This window comes from Petaurus breviceps, unplaced genomic scaffold, assembly GCF_028583685.1.
Source record: "Petaurus breviceps papuanus isolate PSGF00001 unplaced genomic scaffold, PetGlider_PUasm1.0 90775, whole genome shotgun sequence".
NCBI lineage: Eukaryota > Metazoa > Chordata > Mammalia > Diprotodontia > Petauridae > Petaurus > Petaurus breviceps.
Window position 1 is genome coordinate 6,600,548 of NW_027187342.1, and position 14,707 is coordinate 6,615,254.

The window sequence follows — 14,707 nt, forward strand, 5'->3', positions numbered from 1 at the left end:
AAACAAAGCCGTGATTGTGGAGTTATCACAATGTTACTTTCCAGTTCAAGAATATAAAACATTTTTCTATAAGATTCATTCCAAATTCCTTAGCCTAGAATCCTCAGCCCTATGTAGTCACCTCAATTCAATTGACATTTGTTAAGTTCTTACAGGTACATAACAAGAACATAAATACAAAAACAACACAGTATCTACCCTCAAGAAACTTACTGAACCCAATATTCAAACTCAACCTTTAATTATACCTCAAATCTCTCCAAACATTTCCCACTACTCTCCAATGTAGACAGTTCCCTTTCTAATCATTCTTCTTCCTGTCCCAAACACATTCTTCATTCCCACTGCTTTTTTCCTCTCCTATTATCTTCCCCAGGGATAAAGTTTTCCACCCCCACTCTCTTCTACCTATTCCTTAAAAACCAAAGTCAAGTTCCAGCTCCTCCGGGAAACCTCCTACTCTCCCAATTAAAGATGAGTTTCCTTTACTGAATTCCTATTGTACTTACCTGCTATGCATTTATTGAGCACTCTGATAGTCAGGCAAAGTAGGTAGTTTAGCATTTGATTAAACTGTCTTCTTTTGTTCTCAAATTGTTTCATGTTTGTCAATATTGTCTCTTCAACTCTAATGGCACTATAATCTTGATTTGAATTGACTGTAAAGAACAAATTAGGAGATTAATCTCTAACTATATTTCTTACTATTATTGTCTAAGGTATGTTTATCTTGGCATTGCTTAAAAGGAAATAGCTGAGGTTTTGTTTTTTTTTCTTAATCTCCAAGTCAGTCAATAATCATTTACCTACTTTGTTCTTTATACATTTCCTAATGTGAAAAAATCATCCGTGTTCCCAGAATTTCACGCATGGGACCCTTCATTCTGCTCTTCAGAGCCACATTCCCTGTCTCTATTTTTTTTTTAAAGCAATTGGGGTTAAGTAACTTGCTCAAGGTTACACGGCCAGGTGTTTCTAGGCGGGTGCTAATTGTCTGAGCCTGGATTCAATCCCAGGTCATCCCAAATCTGGGCCCGGTGCTCTTACTTGCTGTGCTACCTGACCACCCCTTCCCTGTCTCTATTTGACACAATTATGTCTCAAATTTCTTACCACTGAAAGTTTCCTAAATTGTAGCATCCACAGAGGAAGAATTGATAAATACCAAGTGGCAATGCAGGAAAAGGGAGAGCAATGAAATCCAATCAAAACAGCTATCACTGGAAGGTTGGTTTAGAAGTTAAAGGGAGCTTAGAAGCCATCTAGTACATTTTGTAAATAAGGAAACTGAAACATAAAGAGATTCAATAAGTCAACTAGGGTCAGAAAGATAGCAAGTGACAGAGATATTTAGAGCTAAAAGGAACCTAAGATCAATCCATACAAGAAAACACAAGTGGATGAAAAATGTTCATTTCTTTTATATGCATACATGCATGTATATCTGTGTGTACATATGTATACATATATAATGTGTGTATTATTATGTATGTGTGTGTTTGTGGGTGTGGGTGTGCGTATAACACAGGCATTGCAGCCAAACAATGAAGTGTACCCAAAACTGAACAGGGAGAAAACAATGAACTAGATTAGATCTAGGAAATTTTGCAGTGTATTCAATGAACCTGAGTTGATTCAACACAAAAAAGCAATGTTTTTTTTCACATGAATATTCTCCCAATAACACTCAATGGCTATGAATCATGAAATATCACATTCTAAATAGAATTAAAATTCTATGTGGTCCAAAGAGCATTGGAGATATGCATAATGAGTGAAAGTAGATGATGGAACATTACCAAAGATTGCTCTTGTAATAAGAAGAGGCATAAATGATAATATCCAGAAAATGTATGATTAGAAAAAGAGGAGTCGTGAAGCAAAAAATAATAGATATGCCACCTGAGTCTTACACTGGCATCTACAAATTCTTCAGAAATTTGGCATAAGTCCTCCAGAAAAGGAAGAGAAATCGTGGGTGTGTTGAAGAATGCATTAATGGAGGAACAGTCCCTTTAATGGGATCACACAGACTTTGAAGCATATAGGTATTGAAATACATCATGAATGATCAGTGCTAAATCATATATACACGGCCTATATGCAAATGGTTTAATTGTACGAATAAATTATAGACTACTCTGTCTTCACAATATAAGCTATTAATCAAAGCTTTCAAATTCTGGCACCAAGTCATCACAAAGTCTAAAAAAACTAAGTAAATAAAGGCATTTATATAGTCAGTAAACAATTATTAAACACCTTATGTGTACCAGGCATTATGCTAAGCCCTGGGGACTCAAAAAAAGGTAAAAGTATGGTCCCTGCCCTTAAGGAGCTCAGAATCTAGTGGGGGAGAGACATGCAAACAATGTTTGAAAAAAAAAAAGGATGGATAGCTAGTTGGTGCAATGTATAGCATGCAAGGCCTGGAGTCAGGATGACTCTGAGTTCAAATCCGTCCTCAGACACTTACTAGCTGTGTGACCCTAGGTAAGTCACTGAACCCTGTTTGCTTCAGTTTCTTCATCCATAACATGAGCTAGAGAAGGAAATGGTAAACTACTCCAGTATCTTTGCCAAGAACACCCCAAATGGGATCAGGAAGAGTCATAATTGACTGAAATGATTGAATAACCATAAATAAACATGTCTTTATATACATACATATATAAGATATTGGAGACAGTAATATGTATATGTACATACACATACATATGCATGCATATGTACATATATTGCATGTGTGTATACATATATGCATATGTGTGTATATATACATATATATACATGTGTGTGTATATATAGTACCTTTATTAAATATACTGTACCTTTATAAATATGTGTGTGTGTATTTTCTTACATGGTCATATTTTCATTACTGAAGAAGAAAACAGCAATCATCTAATGAACACTGAACATACTTTCCACACCAACCATTTCTGTGTGTAACCACAAATACAGCCTTGTGTCATGGCTGCTGTTTTGGGGCACACTGGGTTAGATTTCAGTTTCAGTAACCCTCACCACTCCTGTTCAGTTCAACACAACAGCGTGGCTGACCCCAATGAGTCTTACGTTACATGGGGACACAACAAGGCATTTCCTTGGCATTAACAATGGAAGAGATTGAGCTCGAAGGGAGGCTGCATTTGAACTAGCAAAAGGTCACAACTCATTTTTATCAATTGCAGCTTATGTGGATGAGCCAGCACTTCTATTTCAATCGCTTCCCATTTCTTTGAGGAATCAGTGCCAAGGGAGAGAGGAAAGTGATACTGGATAAATTGGGAGACTAATTGGGGGAGAGCAGGGACAAAGGAGCAGATTTATTTGTTTTGTGAATTATCAGCAAAATCCTGAGGGATCCAACTGATAAGATGAAATAGATAACAATATTATGGATAGAGAATGACTTGTGGATATACATAGTCCTTAGGATACATTATGAATATTAAATACCCATGTTAACAGCACTTTAAAGGTGCCTTCCTTAGTATTCAAGCCAAGGAAAAGAACAAATCTTTAGGATGGACTTGAAGAGTCTTTCTATTCAATCTTAACCTTTTAAATGTTACCAAATTGCTCTCTGCAGAGACATGACAGCAAGATATGAACTTCAAATTGGGCTTACCCTAGAAAACGGAGTTTGGGGATAAGGAAGAAAAGTACTTATTCAGGAAGAAACTTCACACTCCCGCTCCTTTCTCCCGTCATTAGCTAACTAACGCAAAGTGCTAGTCCTGAGATCATGGATCATAAGACCCCCTTCTTGGCTGTAGGGAGAGGACCACAGAAGTTCATTCCTTCATTTCATCCAACAATATTTATTGAACAGTTATGTGCAAGGCATGCTGCTAAATGCCATGGAAGGCCTAAGGGAACAAATGAGTAAAATGGCCCCTGCCCACAAAGGGATTGTAATGTGCTAAGGTATGTGGAAAACTGGCAAAATTCCAAATATGCTTGAACTGTTTCATAAAGGAGTTAACGTTGTTCAAAGGAGTTCAGCATGCCGTTTAGGGGCAGCTAGGTGATACAGGGGGTAGAATGAGAGTCCTAGAGTCCAGAGGACCTGAGTTCAAATTTGGCCTCAGACACTTACTAGCTCTGTGAACCTAGGTAAGTCATTTAATCCTGTTTACCTTAGTTTATATCTTCAAAATGAGCTGGAGAATGAAAGGACAAAAAGACACCAAGAAAACTCCAAATGGGGTCACAAAGAGTTGGAAGTCACTGAACCACCACAATAAGGTGTGCCATCTGGTATGGAGAGGAAAAAGTTAGAAAAGACTTCATGGAGGAGGTTCCATTTGAATGGGGCCTTGACAGATAGATAAGATTTTTACAGATGGAGATGTTAATGATAGAAATCTAAATGGAGGAAACAGCCTGAAAAGAGACCACCAGTCATGGAGTCAGGAGGACCTGAGTTCAAATCCAGCCTCAGACACTTAACACAAAAACTAGCCATGTGATCTTGGGCAAGTCACTTAACCCCCAAGTGCCCTCCAAAAAAAAAAGCCATTGGTAAGCCTTAAAAAGTATCTTGGGAGCAGTGAGTGGGGCAGGTAGTGAGACTAATCTGAGAGTAGCACAAAGCATAGATTGGAGAAGGAAGTAACTGAAGTCAAGAAACCAATTAGGAGACTATTATATTATAATAGTCTGGGGCATAGATAAAGGAGTAGGACTAGGGAACAGTGGAAATGGAAAGGAGGAATAGGTCACTTTTTTTAAAGACTAAATAACTCTAAATTCACCCAGGCTAGAATCACAGGGGCTACTCATGGGCCAAATCCCAACAATGAGATGCTATTTATATATCCTTAGCATAGTATCTGGCACATAGTAGGCACCATATATTTATATGCTTGCTCCCTGTGATAGTAATGGCAATTAAAGATTCCCCTGTATTGGCTTGGTTTTCAAATTGATTGTATTAAAACCCAGAGCTTGTTAATCCCACCTGTGGGATGGACTTTTTGATGTGAAAAGAAAGTCCTGACTGGGAGGAGCTGGTGACGTAGATTTGGAGAGACAAAAGAGAGGCGGAAGTTCTTTTTGGAAGCAGCACCTCGTGTAGAGGGAGAGACTAAGAGATTGCTGGTGGCCGCTTTGAATTGCCCTGGACTTTTGAGACCTGCCCCCTGAGCTGCCAAGGACTGAGGAGACATGGCTGTTTTGCTGGTACTTTGTCTGTCTGTTTTGATGTTATTTTGCCAGATTTGTCCACTGGTGAAAGACTGTCCTGTTGAAGAAGTCCTGGAACCTGGCATTTGGTTAAGAAGGCCTGAGACTGTCCTGCAGACAGAGAGTGAATACTGTCCACTGGTGAGGGACAGTACTGTTGTTGCAGGGGTCTGGAGACTGTCCGGCAGACAGAATGAATACTGTCCACTGGTGAAGGACAGTGCTGTTGTTGCAGGGGTCTGGGAGCCTTTCTGTTGGTTCAGAAGCCCTGAAGAAGGATTTTCTTGTTGTATGTTTACAGAAATCCTGGGAGAGGGCTTTGCTAATGTGTTCAGGGGTTCTAGGACTGTTCTACAGACAGAGGATAAATTCATGAAGGGACTGGCAATGTATCTTATGGCCTTGCTAAGCCTTGTCTCTCCAGGAACTAAGATTGCTGAGAACTTGCCTCGTGTCAAGATGAAGAAAAGACCTCCATTTGGGTATTAAGTGCTGTGTTTAAACTTGATGTAACTCTGGGGTAGATTCAATTGTGATCCAGGGGTGGGGAACTTTTAACCTTTTTGTGTTCTATGGTTGAGCAAATGAATGTATTTTACTTATGTTTGGAAACTAATCTCCATTTGAGAAGAGGGGTGGAGAAGTATTTGGAACAGAGACTTTGTAATTGATTGAATGATTGGAAAGTCCTGGGGTGGGGTAGGCCTTGGAGATGATTTAATCACACTTAGTAAATGCTGTATTTTGAATGATGTCATGTTTTGATCTTCTCTGTTCTGGGTTTGTTACTGAATAAAATAGAGAGCACCTATGCTGGTATTTTGAACCTGGGAAGTTGCCTTTGCTTGGTATTACATTACACTCCCTTACCTCTTTCCTTGATCTCCTTATTGCCAACACCAGGCTGGTTTGTCCCTCCAGAGGCAACCTGACTGATGCCTCCCCGCTCTTAAGAGCTCATCGTATTGATGCCAAATTTAAAGAGGGCGCCCAATTGGTTTAGCCCACTACAGCTTGGAACTCTCAAGTTCAAGAAAGCTGACATCCTTAGTCTCCTTGTTAGTTGGTATGCGCCATCATGCCCAGCTCTGATGATTACTTTCAAAGTAGAATACTGGATCTACCTTAAAGAAACTTCAAATTTATTTTGATTTCTTATTCTTCCATTATCTTAATCTGGATTTCTCAGTGGACATTAAGTTTTCCATCATTGTTCATTTCAGATAAACCTACCTCAGTAAATGAGCATTGTCTTCTCCCTCAAAACCCTGACCAACACTGTAAGATGTTGCATAATCTTTTCTTCTTTTTTTTTTATTTTTGGTATGGGGTTGGAGTTGGGGTGGAGAGGTTACCATGAGCAAAACATATGAAAAAAGGGGAGCTCCTTGAGTGGGGCTTTGTGATGTCAAAAGCAGACTTTCCTAGTTAAAAAAATGGTCAATAAAAAAATTTGAAGTTACTTCCTAAATGCATCTTGAAATCTGTAATTTAGTTCACAATATCTTAACAGATTAAGTTAATGCAAATAGCAGATGTATTTTGTAGCAACAAGACAAATGTTCAGAAGAATTAAAGTTATTCATGTGTAGTCACACTGGGAATATTTGCATGATATTTTGCTAATTGCTCCAAAATCTGACTTGTAGCAAATAAACAAATGGGGAAAAAAATAAACCAGCAAAAATTAGCCCCAGGCCTCTCTGTTTCTCTTTCAAACTCCCAATGTCTTTCTTCAACCACTCAACTTTTTTCTTGGGAAGCTCAATGTTATTTCCCAGTCTCCCAATCACTCTTCTCAGGCCCATTATCCTTCTGCAGACACTCACAGTTTTCCCCTGGTAACCAGATTTCTTCCAAAAGCACTTGATTTTTTTTTCTCTCCTGGAGTCCCAGTGCCTTTCTTCAGACTTCAAATCTGTCTGCTGTCGTTTCCCAACGAAAGGCATTTATTGAGAAGTTGTGTCTGCACTCCTTGAGAACAGTTTAGGTTTGTCAGATTTTCTTGAAAAATGTTCAAAAAAATTTCTTTACTGCTCTAGTCAAGTCAGAAGTTCAACTCTGGCTTGGTGTGGTTTTCTGCACATTATAAAATAGAAAACAAAGCAACTGAATGCAAGAGATGCAGATAAAATGAGGAATACAGAGAGATGTACAAATATGCCTTTGGGTTTTCCAGTCACCAGAGAAAAAATATATCATTAATAGATGGGAAAGGAGCTTTAAAAGAAAAATCAGAGTCATGGAAATGTGTTCATTCTAGTGGAACTCAACAAAAAGGGATTCAATTTAATTCAGCAAACCAGCATTTATCAAATGATTCTCACATACCAGCTACTGTTCTAGATTCTGCTAAGTGTGAAGCAAGGTACCCAAGGACAATATCCCATTCCTTCAATAAAGGTTTTATGCCTAGATTGCTGGTCAGCTGGTCAACTAAATGGACAGCATGGAATACAGGATTACAATAATGAGACCAGGATTATGACTTAACATAGCTTGCAACCCTGGGCAAATGATAACTTCTCTTTGTCTGAATTTGCTCATCTGACAAATAGAAAGAATAGCTGCCTTATCTATTTCACAGAGTTACCACTGGGATCAAATGAAATACTATATATGAAAGTGTTTTGAAACATATAAAGCACTACAAGACCTCAGAAGTATAGTTTTTTAAGCTGAATAGAACCTGAAAGATCACCTGCCTCCAACCCCCCAACATTATAAGACCTTTCAAACCCCATTTACGTTCTTCACTGCCCTGATCAGTTGAATGAGATGGGAGTCAAATCTCTTCATTCTGGTGATATGGAGCACCATTGGGCCTTAACATCAGCTCTCTATCTATACCCACCAGATACCCAGAAATTATCCTCTGACCTACAGATGCCTCCTAAGGATCTCTGGGTCCAGATCTGCCACTGTACTCTTCCTACTTATAGACTTTTCCACCCACGCTACAGCTGAATTTTCTTTCTCTTATATGTTGTCTCCCTCAGTCAGAATGTGAGCTACTAGAGTAAGAGTTCTTGATCCATTCGTTCAAGGAGAGCAATAGGCACTAGAGATACAAAGTTTTATGTTCATTCGTGTTTTTTTTAAACAGCCTCTTCCCTCGAAAATGTTGTATGCCACTTTGTTGTTCAGTTATTTTTCAATTATGTCTGACTTTTTGTGACCCCAGCTCCTTATACAGATGAGAAAACTGAGGCAAACAGGGTTGAGTGACTTACCTAGGGTCACACAGATATCAAGTTCCTGAGGCCAGATTCAAACTCAGGAAAACAAGAGACTAGCACTCTATCCACTGTGCCATCTAGCGGCCCATTCTACTAAAGGAATACAAAATATATGCAGGCAAATATGATATAAGATAAGGAACAAAGAGGACAGAAATAGCATCCAGTCAAACTGCACTAACAATATATGAAGAGGCAGGGAAGGTTGATAGGGTTGCTCCTTCCTTCTACTTTCCTACCCCTCCCCCATCAATTTCACCCAGAGGGCCAAAAACTTTCATTGCACGCCCTCAATGACACAAAAAGGCTCTCCCACACAGGGTATCTAGAACAAAAATGTGAACATTGGTCAGTTACCTCATCCTTATCACCAATCCTATTCACCAAGCTAATTTTGCCTCCCCTAGTGTCCACCCTCCCACTCATAGCTGATATTTTGTCTCTGAGTCAGTTGTCTTTCTCTGTTCTCATACTCCTGGATATTCTCCAAAGCATCACCATTTCTCTTTGATCCTCTTCCTCATTCTCTCTTTTAAGCCCCAGTTAACATGATATAATGGAAAGCTCTGAATTTGAAATTTTAAGAATTGATCTTTAGCCTGGAGAAGAAGAGAGGGAGTGGGTACATGATGGTTTTATTTAAGTATGCAAACATATGGAGAGAAAAAGGATAAGGCATGTTATATTTAACCAAAGAGAGCAGAACAAGGTACAAGGGGTGAAAATTGTCCTCACAATTACAGATATCTAAAAGGGCAGTGGGCTACCTTGGGAGCTTGTTCCTAGTTTCCTTCCCACTGAAGATCTTCCTGCAGAGACTGGATTCCCACTTGTTAGTGTTATAGAGGGCATTCATGTGACAATTAAAAATGTTTAAGAGACATAGTTTCTGGGTAATTTAATAATTTTGTTAATAAGGACAGTAGGTTATTAATAAAAGGATGGTCATTTGGCTGTCTCTCTTAGACCAGAGACCCCTAAGGGTGGTGGGATCACAGTTTATATGCCCTTTGAAGAGGAGGTGTTCTGAGGGATGCCTAATCACCTCTGATTGGTTAACACAATGGGAAGTGGGCTATCTTGGTGTAAGTAACTTAGCTCACTCAAATCTTGGTCAAGGAAATATCAATTTCCATATCACCTGTCTTGATAATAGTGAGAATTAACATTTTCCCAGACCTGTCTGAGCAATACAATGAACAGGAATACACCCATTAACCCAAACTTTTACTGTCTGATTAGATCTTGACCTGGGTAAATCTGTAAGAGAAATTTCCCACACTGGTTGGTTTCTGGATGAGGAAGTAGAAAAGGGGAAAAACATTGGTCCTAATAAAATAATTAGTTATTACACAGAAGAGAGAAATAATTCATTTCTCACAATGTTCAGGTATGGTTTGAACTAAATGGTTTCTAGGGTCCCATCCAAAATTACAATCCTCTGACCTATGTTCAAAAGCTGGCTCTTCTGCTTACCACTTTGTCTCCTTCTGTGACACTTCTGGACACATCATTTCTCTGGACTTGTTTCCTCATCTACATAAAAAGGGGTTAGCCTAGATGATCTCTGAGGCAACTTCTCTCTCAAATTTCTAGGAATTGACAAGTTTCCATTTTACCACAAAAACAAACTCTTATTCATTGCTGAGATATCATTGGAAATCACCTTCTCCCTGAAGTCTTGCTAGACTGACCAAAGAGGAGCTGACAAGATCTTTTCACCCTTTATGCAACATTTCCAAACCTACTATCCCTTATCTCCATATATGTGCTTGCCTTTCTCCTGTATTACAAAACATGCTTAAGTTTTACCTACATATAAAAAAATTTATTTTCTATCCATACCCTGGCTCAATGTTTATTTCTGCTAGTTTTAATGTACTTCCTAATGAGAGTCATCATGTTATTACAAGAGAAAATCAATCTCGGATTCAGGAATAGTTGCATTCAAGTCCCACTTCTGACTCACACCAGCTGTTTGACCATGGGCAAATCACTTAAATTCTCAGGACTCCCAAACATTTCTTTAAGAATATGTTTCAGAACACTTTTTGATATGATTTGAAAGAGGAAGTTTCCCTGCCAAGAGTTCCTTCCACCAATTAAATCATAGGTACACACCCCTATCCCTACCCCCCCCCAAATGCTTCATCTATAAGCGTGTGAAAAATACTCTTCATATTAAATTGAATGGGTGGGCTTGTGTTCATAATAGGTCATTTTAATGTGGCATTTAGTACACAACCATAGACAATTAGGTACTTTTGAAATGTTTGGGTTTTTTTATTATAATGATGATAAAACTAATGAAGCCTTTGGGTTACCCCATTAGTTGTGAGAAAATTTAAGTAGATATTCTTGATGGGAGAAGAGTTAAAGGGCTGTTAGAAATGCTTTTGGTCCAATACAACTACAATTTCATAAATTGTAGGTTCCCTATCTAACTTCTATTCCTAAAAACAATTTTTTAAATGGACATTTTTCTTCCATAATGTTTTGTTGAGTTCTTGTCTCTGTAAAGTGAAATAATGTCGTCTGAGACAATACTTCATTATAAGTCTTCTGAATACTAAGGAATTCCCACTGGAAATCTTGGATTTTGCCTGGACAATATTTACTTTCCACTGACACTACAATATCACCAAAAAGGGAAGGTTTCATTCAAACTACTGATGGTTGGACTGCCCTGGCCAGCAAATAACATTCCTGAAGCCAAGCCACAGTATTGAACACACACAGAGAGCTACTTTTTTTTTTCTTTTTGGAAAAGAACCCAAAGTAGTATTCTTTCAGGAAGCATAAATTGTATTGCTGGAAGTAATAGCAATCTCTTTAACAATATCCCTAAGGAATTACTCCCGTCTATTTTGTTAAGTGCTGTTTTTTATAGAGCTATACAGTGTACCTCTTCCCAGACAACATAGACTGGAGCAATCCAAATTCAGAGAGACCAGTCATGCCCAGCTGGTCGAAGTTAAAACCCTAATAAGGAAAAGTCTAATTTTGGTTATTATGGCTATGTGTCCCCAATGCCATTACCATAAAACATCATTTTATTGGTCTATCTTTCCTAACAAAAGAATTAATTGTAATAACTATATTCTCTGAGCCATTTCTGTCCATGGTCTTCAAGTCACTTCAATTAAACAAGAGTTTAAAAGTGTTCATGAAGGACTTACTCTGTACTATGCTATGCACTAAAGGGGAAACAAAAAGTGAAGAGTGGAATGAGTCAGCCTGAATTTAGAGTAAGGAACCTGAATTCAAATCTCACACACCCTGGGGACTTAATTTTTTCATCTATAAAAAGAGGAGGTTGTACTTGATCTTCTCTAATGTTCCTCGCAGAATTAAATCCATTATTCTAGATTGTAGCCCCAGTCCCAAAGCCCGGGGTATGTGACTCTCTCTTTATTGGTTAAGATCAGAGACCCATACCTGCTCAAGAGGCAGGGCAGAGTCCACAGGAACAAGAAAATGCTTCTCGCTCTTCAGTCTTCTTTGAGTTCTCTTCAAGGGAATTGAAGGACTCTCATTTCTCCTATTCTCTTTAACTCTCCCCCACCCCTCTAGTAAGTCTGAGAGATTGATCTCTACCAATAAGGAAAGAGTCCAATACCAGTGGGCTTTGGGGCTAGAGTTACAATATTTTCCTGAGAAACACTGCCTACTATCAAATACTCAAGTGGTCATCATTATGAAGTGAAAGAAAAGACCCAAGCCAATTGTTTTGAAATATTATTGGACAAGTTCTACTTGGTAATATTACAGCAGAGTGGAACTTGGGAACAGTGGTTCATTGTGGGTCAAATATCAAGTCAGTCATTGGTCATTATAGATAAAAGAGATGAACATATAGAAAAAATAGAGCTAATAAGATAAGGTTAAATAGTAAGTCATCAAAAAAAATTTTCAAGTAAATATCATGTTCCAGGCAGTATGCTAAGCACTAGGAGTACAAAGAAAGGCAAAAGACAGTTCCTGTCTTCAAAGGGCTCACAATGTAATGGAGAGACAACATGCAAACAAGCATGTACAAACAACATGAGATAGGATAGATAGACAGACAGACAGACAGACAGAGAGATATAGAAAGATAAACAGGAAATAATCAGTAGAAGGAAGGTACTAGAATTAAGAGAGATTGAGAAAGACTTCCTATAGAAGGTTGGAGATTAGCTGGGACTTGAAGGAAGCCAGGAGGTAGAAAGGGGAGAAGGGAGAACATTCCACATATGAGGAATAGCCAGTGAAAATGCACTGGGGGGTGGGAGTGGGGGGCATAATGCATAAGAATATAGGAAAAGTAGAACAAGGGACTAGGTTATAAAGGGCTTCAAATACCAAAAAAGAAGTAATAGGGAAACACTAGTTTGTGGAGTAGGAAAGATGACATGGTAAAACCTATGCTTTAGGAAAATCATCTTGACAGCTGAGTAGAGGTTAGACTTGTAAAGAGGAGAGATTTGTGGCAGGCAGACCAATTGCAATAATCCATGCATGAAGAGATAAGGGTCTGTGCCAGGGTAGTGGCAGTATCAGAAGAAAGAAGGGGGCATGTTCAAAAGATTTTATAAAGGTAAAATCAACAGGGGTTGGCAACAGGAAATACAGAGGGTAAGAAAGAAGGAGGACTAGATTTCAAGCCTGGGATACTAATAAAAAGGTGGTACCCTCAAAAGTAATAGGGAAGTTTGGGAGGCAGTGGAAGAAGAAGGGAAAAAGCATTTATACAATGCCTACTATGTGCCAGGCATTTTGCTAATTGATTTTTAAAATATTTCATTTGATCTTCACAACCTGTGAGGTAGGTATTGTTGTTATTTCTGTTTTAAGGTGGAAGAATCAGAGGTAAACAGAGTTTTAGTCTTAAGAGGTAAAAGGTTAGTAAGTAAGTATCTGAGACTAATCGTGAGCTTGGGTTTTCTCGATACCAGGACCAGAGCTCTAGCCACTGTACTACCAACTGTCTCCAAATGTTTGGAAGAATTTTATGGGGAAAATATGTTCAGTTTAAGATGTTTATAGGACATCTAGTTCTAGATGTCTAATAGACAATTAGAACGTAAGCTCCTTTAGGGCAAGGACAGTTATGTTTGTTTATACTTTTTTTTAATATCTTCAGTGCTTAACACAGGGTCTGGCATATAGTAGGTGCTTAATAAATGTTAACTGACTGACAGATGAGAGACTGCAGGACTGCAGAGAGGAGAGGGAGGTAAAAATATGCCTTCTAGATAGATAGATAAGCTAATAAACTAGAATTTTTCTGAGAAAAACACAGTTATCAGAAAGCTGTCTTCAAGCATTTGAAGTAATGTCAGTGAAAAGAAAATCAGATCAGCTTGGCTCCAGAAGGAAGATTTCATAGAAATGAGTGAAAGAAGCAAATTTAGGCTTGAGATCAGGACAGGGAAACGATCTTGTGAACAATTAGAGCTGTCCAAAATTAGAATGAGCTGTCTCTGGAGGTAATGTGTTCCCCTAGGAGGTCTCTAAGCAAAGGTTAGATGGCCGCTTCAGATACATTGTTAAGAAAATACTTAATCCCATATGGACTGATCTACATGACCTCTGGGGTCTCCCACATCTTGAGATTTCATGATTCTGCAATATCCTCGTCTAGCTTCCATCTTCTACCAAACCATATCATGGTGCAGATCACATATAAACGTTAGATACCAAAGAGATACTTGTCAGCAATATCATATTAATCCTTAAAAGATTAGCAGATTTTTAATGGAAGGAATGAAAAGATGACTGACTGATTATACAGGAGTGGGAAGAGGATTAGGATTGGAGAGTTACATTTACTTACTGACATAGTCATTTTTTTCTGAGAAAGTCAGCCACCAGGGAAGAAGACACAGGTTAAATGAAAAGGGAGATCAAGTCCTGTGAAACTGCTGATTAGAGCATCAGTTGAAAGATGACTGACTGGTGTGATACTCTGAATTCCAGTCCAGGGTGTATAAACTGGAGTCGCAGCAGGAATTGCAACTGATGACTCAATTGGGAGTAGGATTAGCCAACTGACAATAAATGAAAAGGAGGTCTTGACAATGTGCAGAATGCTAAGCCTCTTTCAAGTCAGTTCAATCCAAATTCAACAAAAATATGTCAAAGACCTACTATGCACAAGACATTATTCTGAGCAAAGGGAAAGAAGTTAGTCCCTTCTTTTAAGGAATATACAAGAATTCCTCTCCTCTCCTCCTTTAATCAAGGATCCAACATGTGACTTATAAGCATAACATAGAGTAATGTGAAAAGGG

At 38.5% G+C, this 14,707-nt stretch overlaps 1 long non-coding RNA gene across 2 annotated transcripts in view; it reads right to left on the minus strand.

Moving 5' to 3' along the window:
• LOC138146934 (uncharacterized) overlaps positions 1 to 14,363 on the minus strand; it is a 175,526-nt gene extending 161,163 nt beyond the window's left edge. For both annotated transcript variants that reach the window (XR_011164651.1, XR_011164650.1), the window contains exons 1-2: positions 14,251 to 14,363; positions 510 to 659 (exon numbers count right to left, since the gene is read on the minus strand). This is a non-coding gene — a long non-coding RNA (uncharacterized lncRNA). The remainder of the gene's footprint in view (positions 1 to 509; positions 660 to 14,250) is intronic.
• Positions 14,364 to 14,707: the final 344 nt, after the last annotated feature.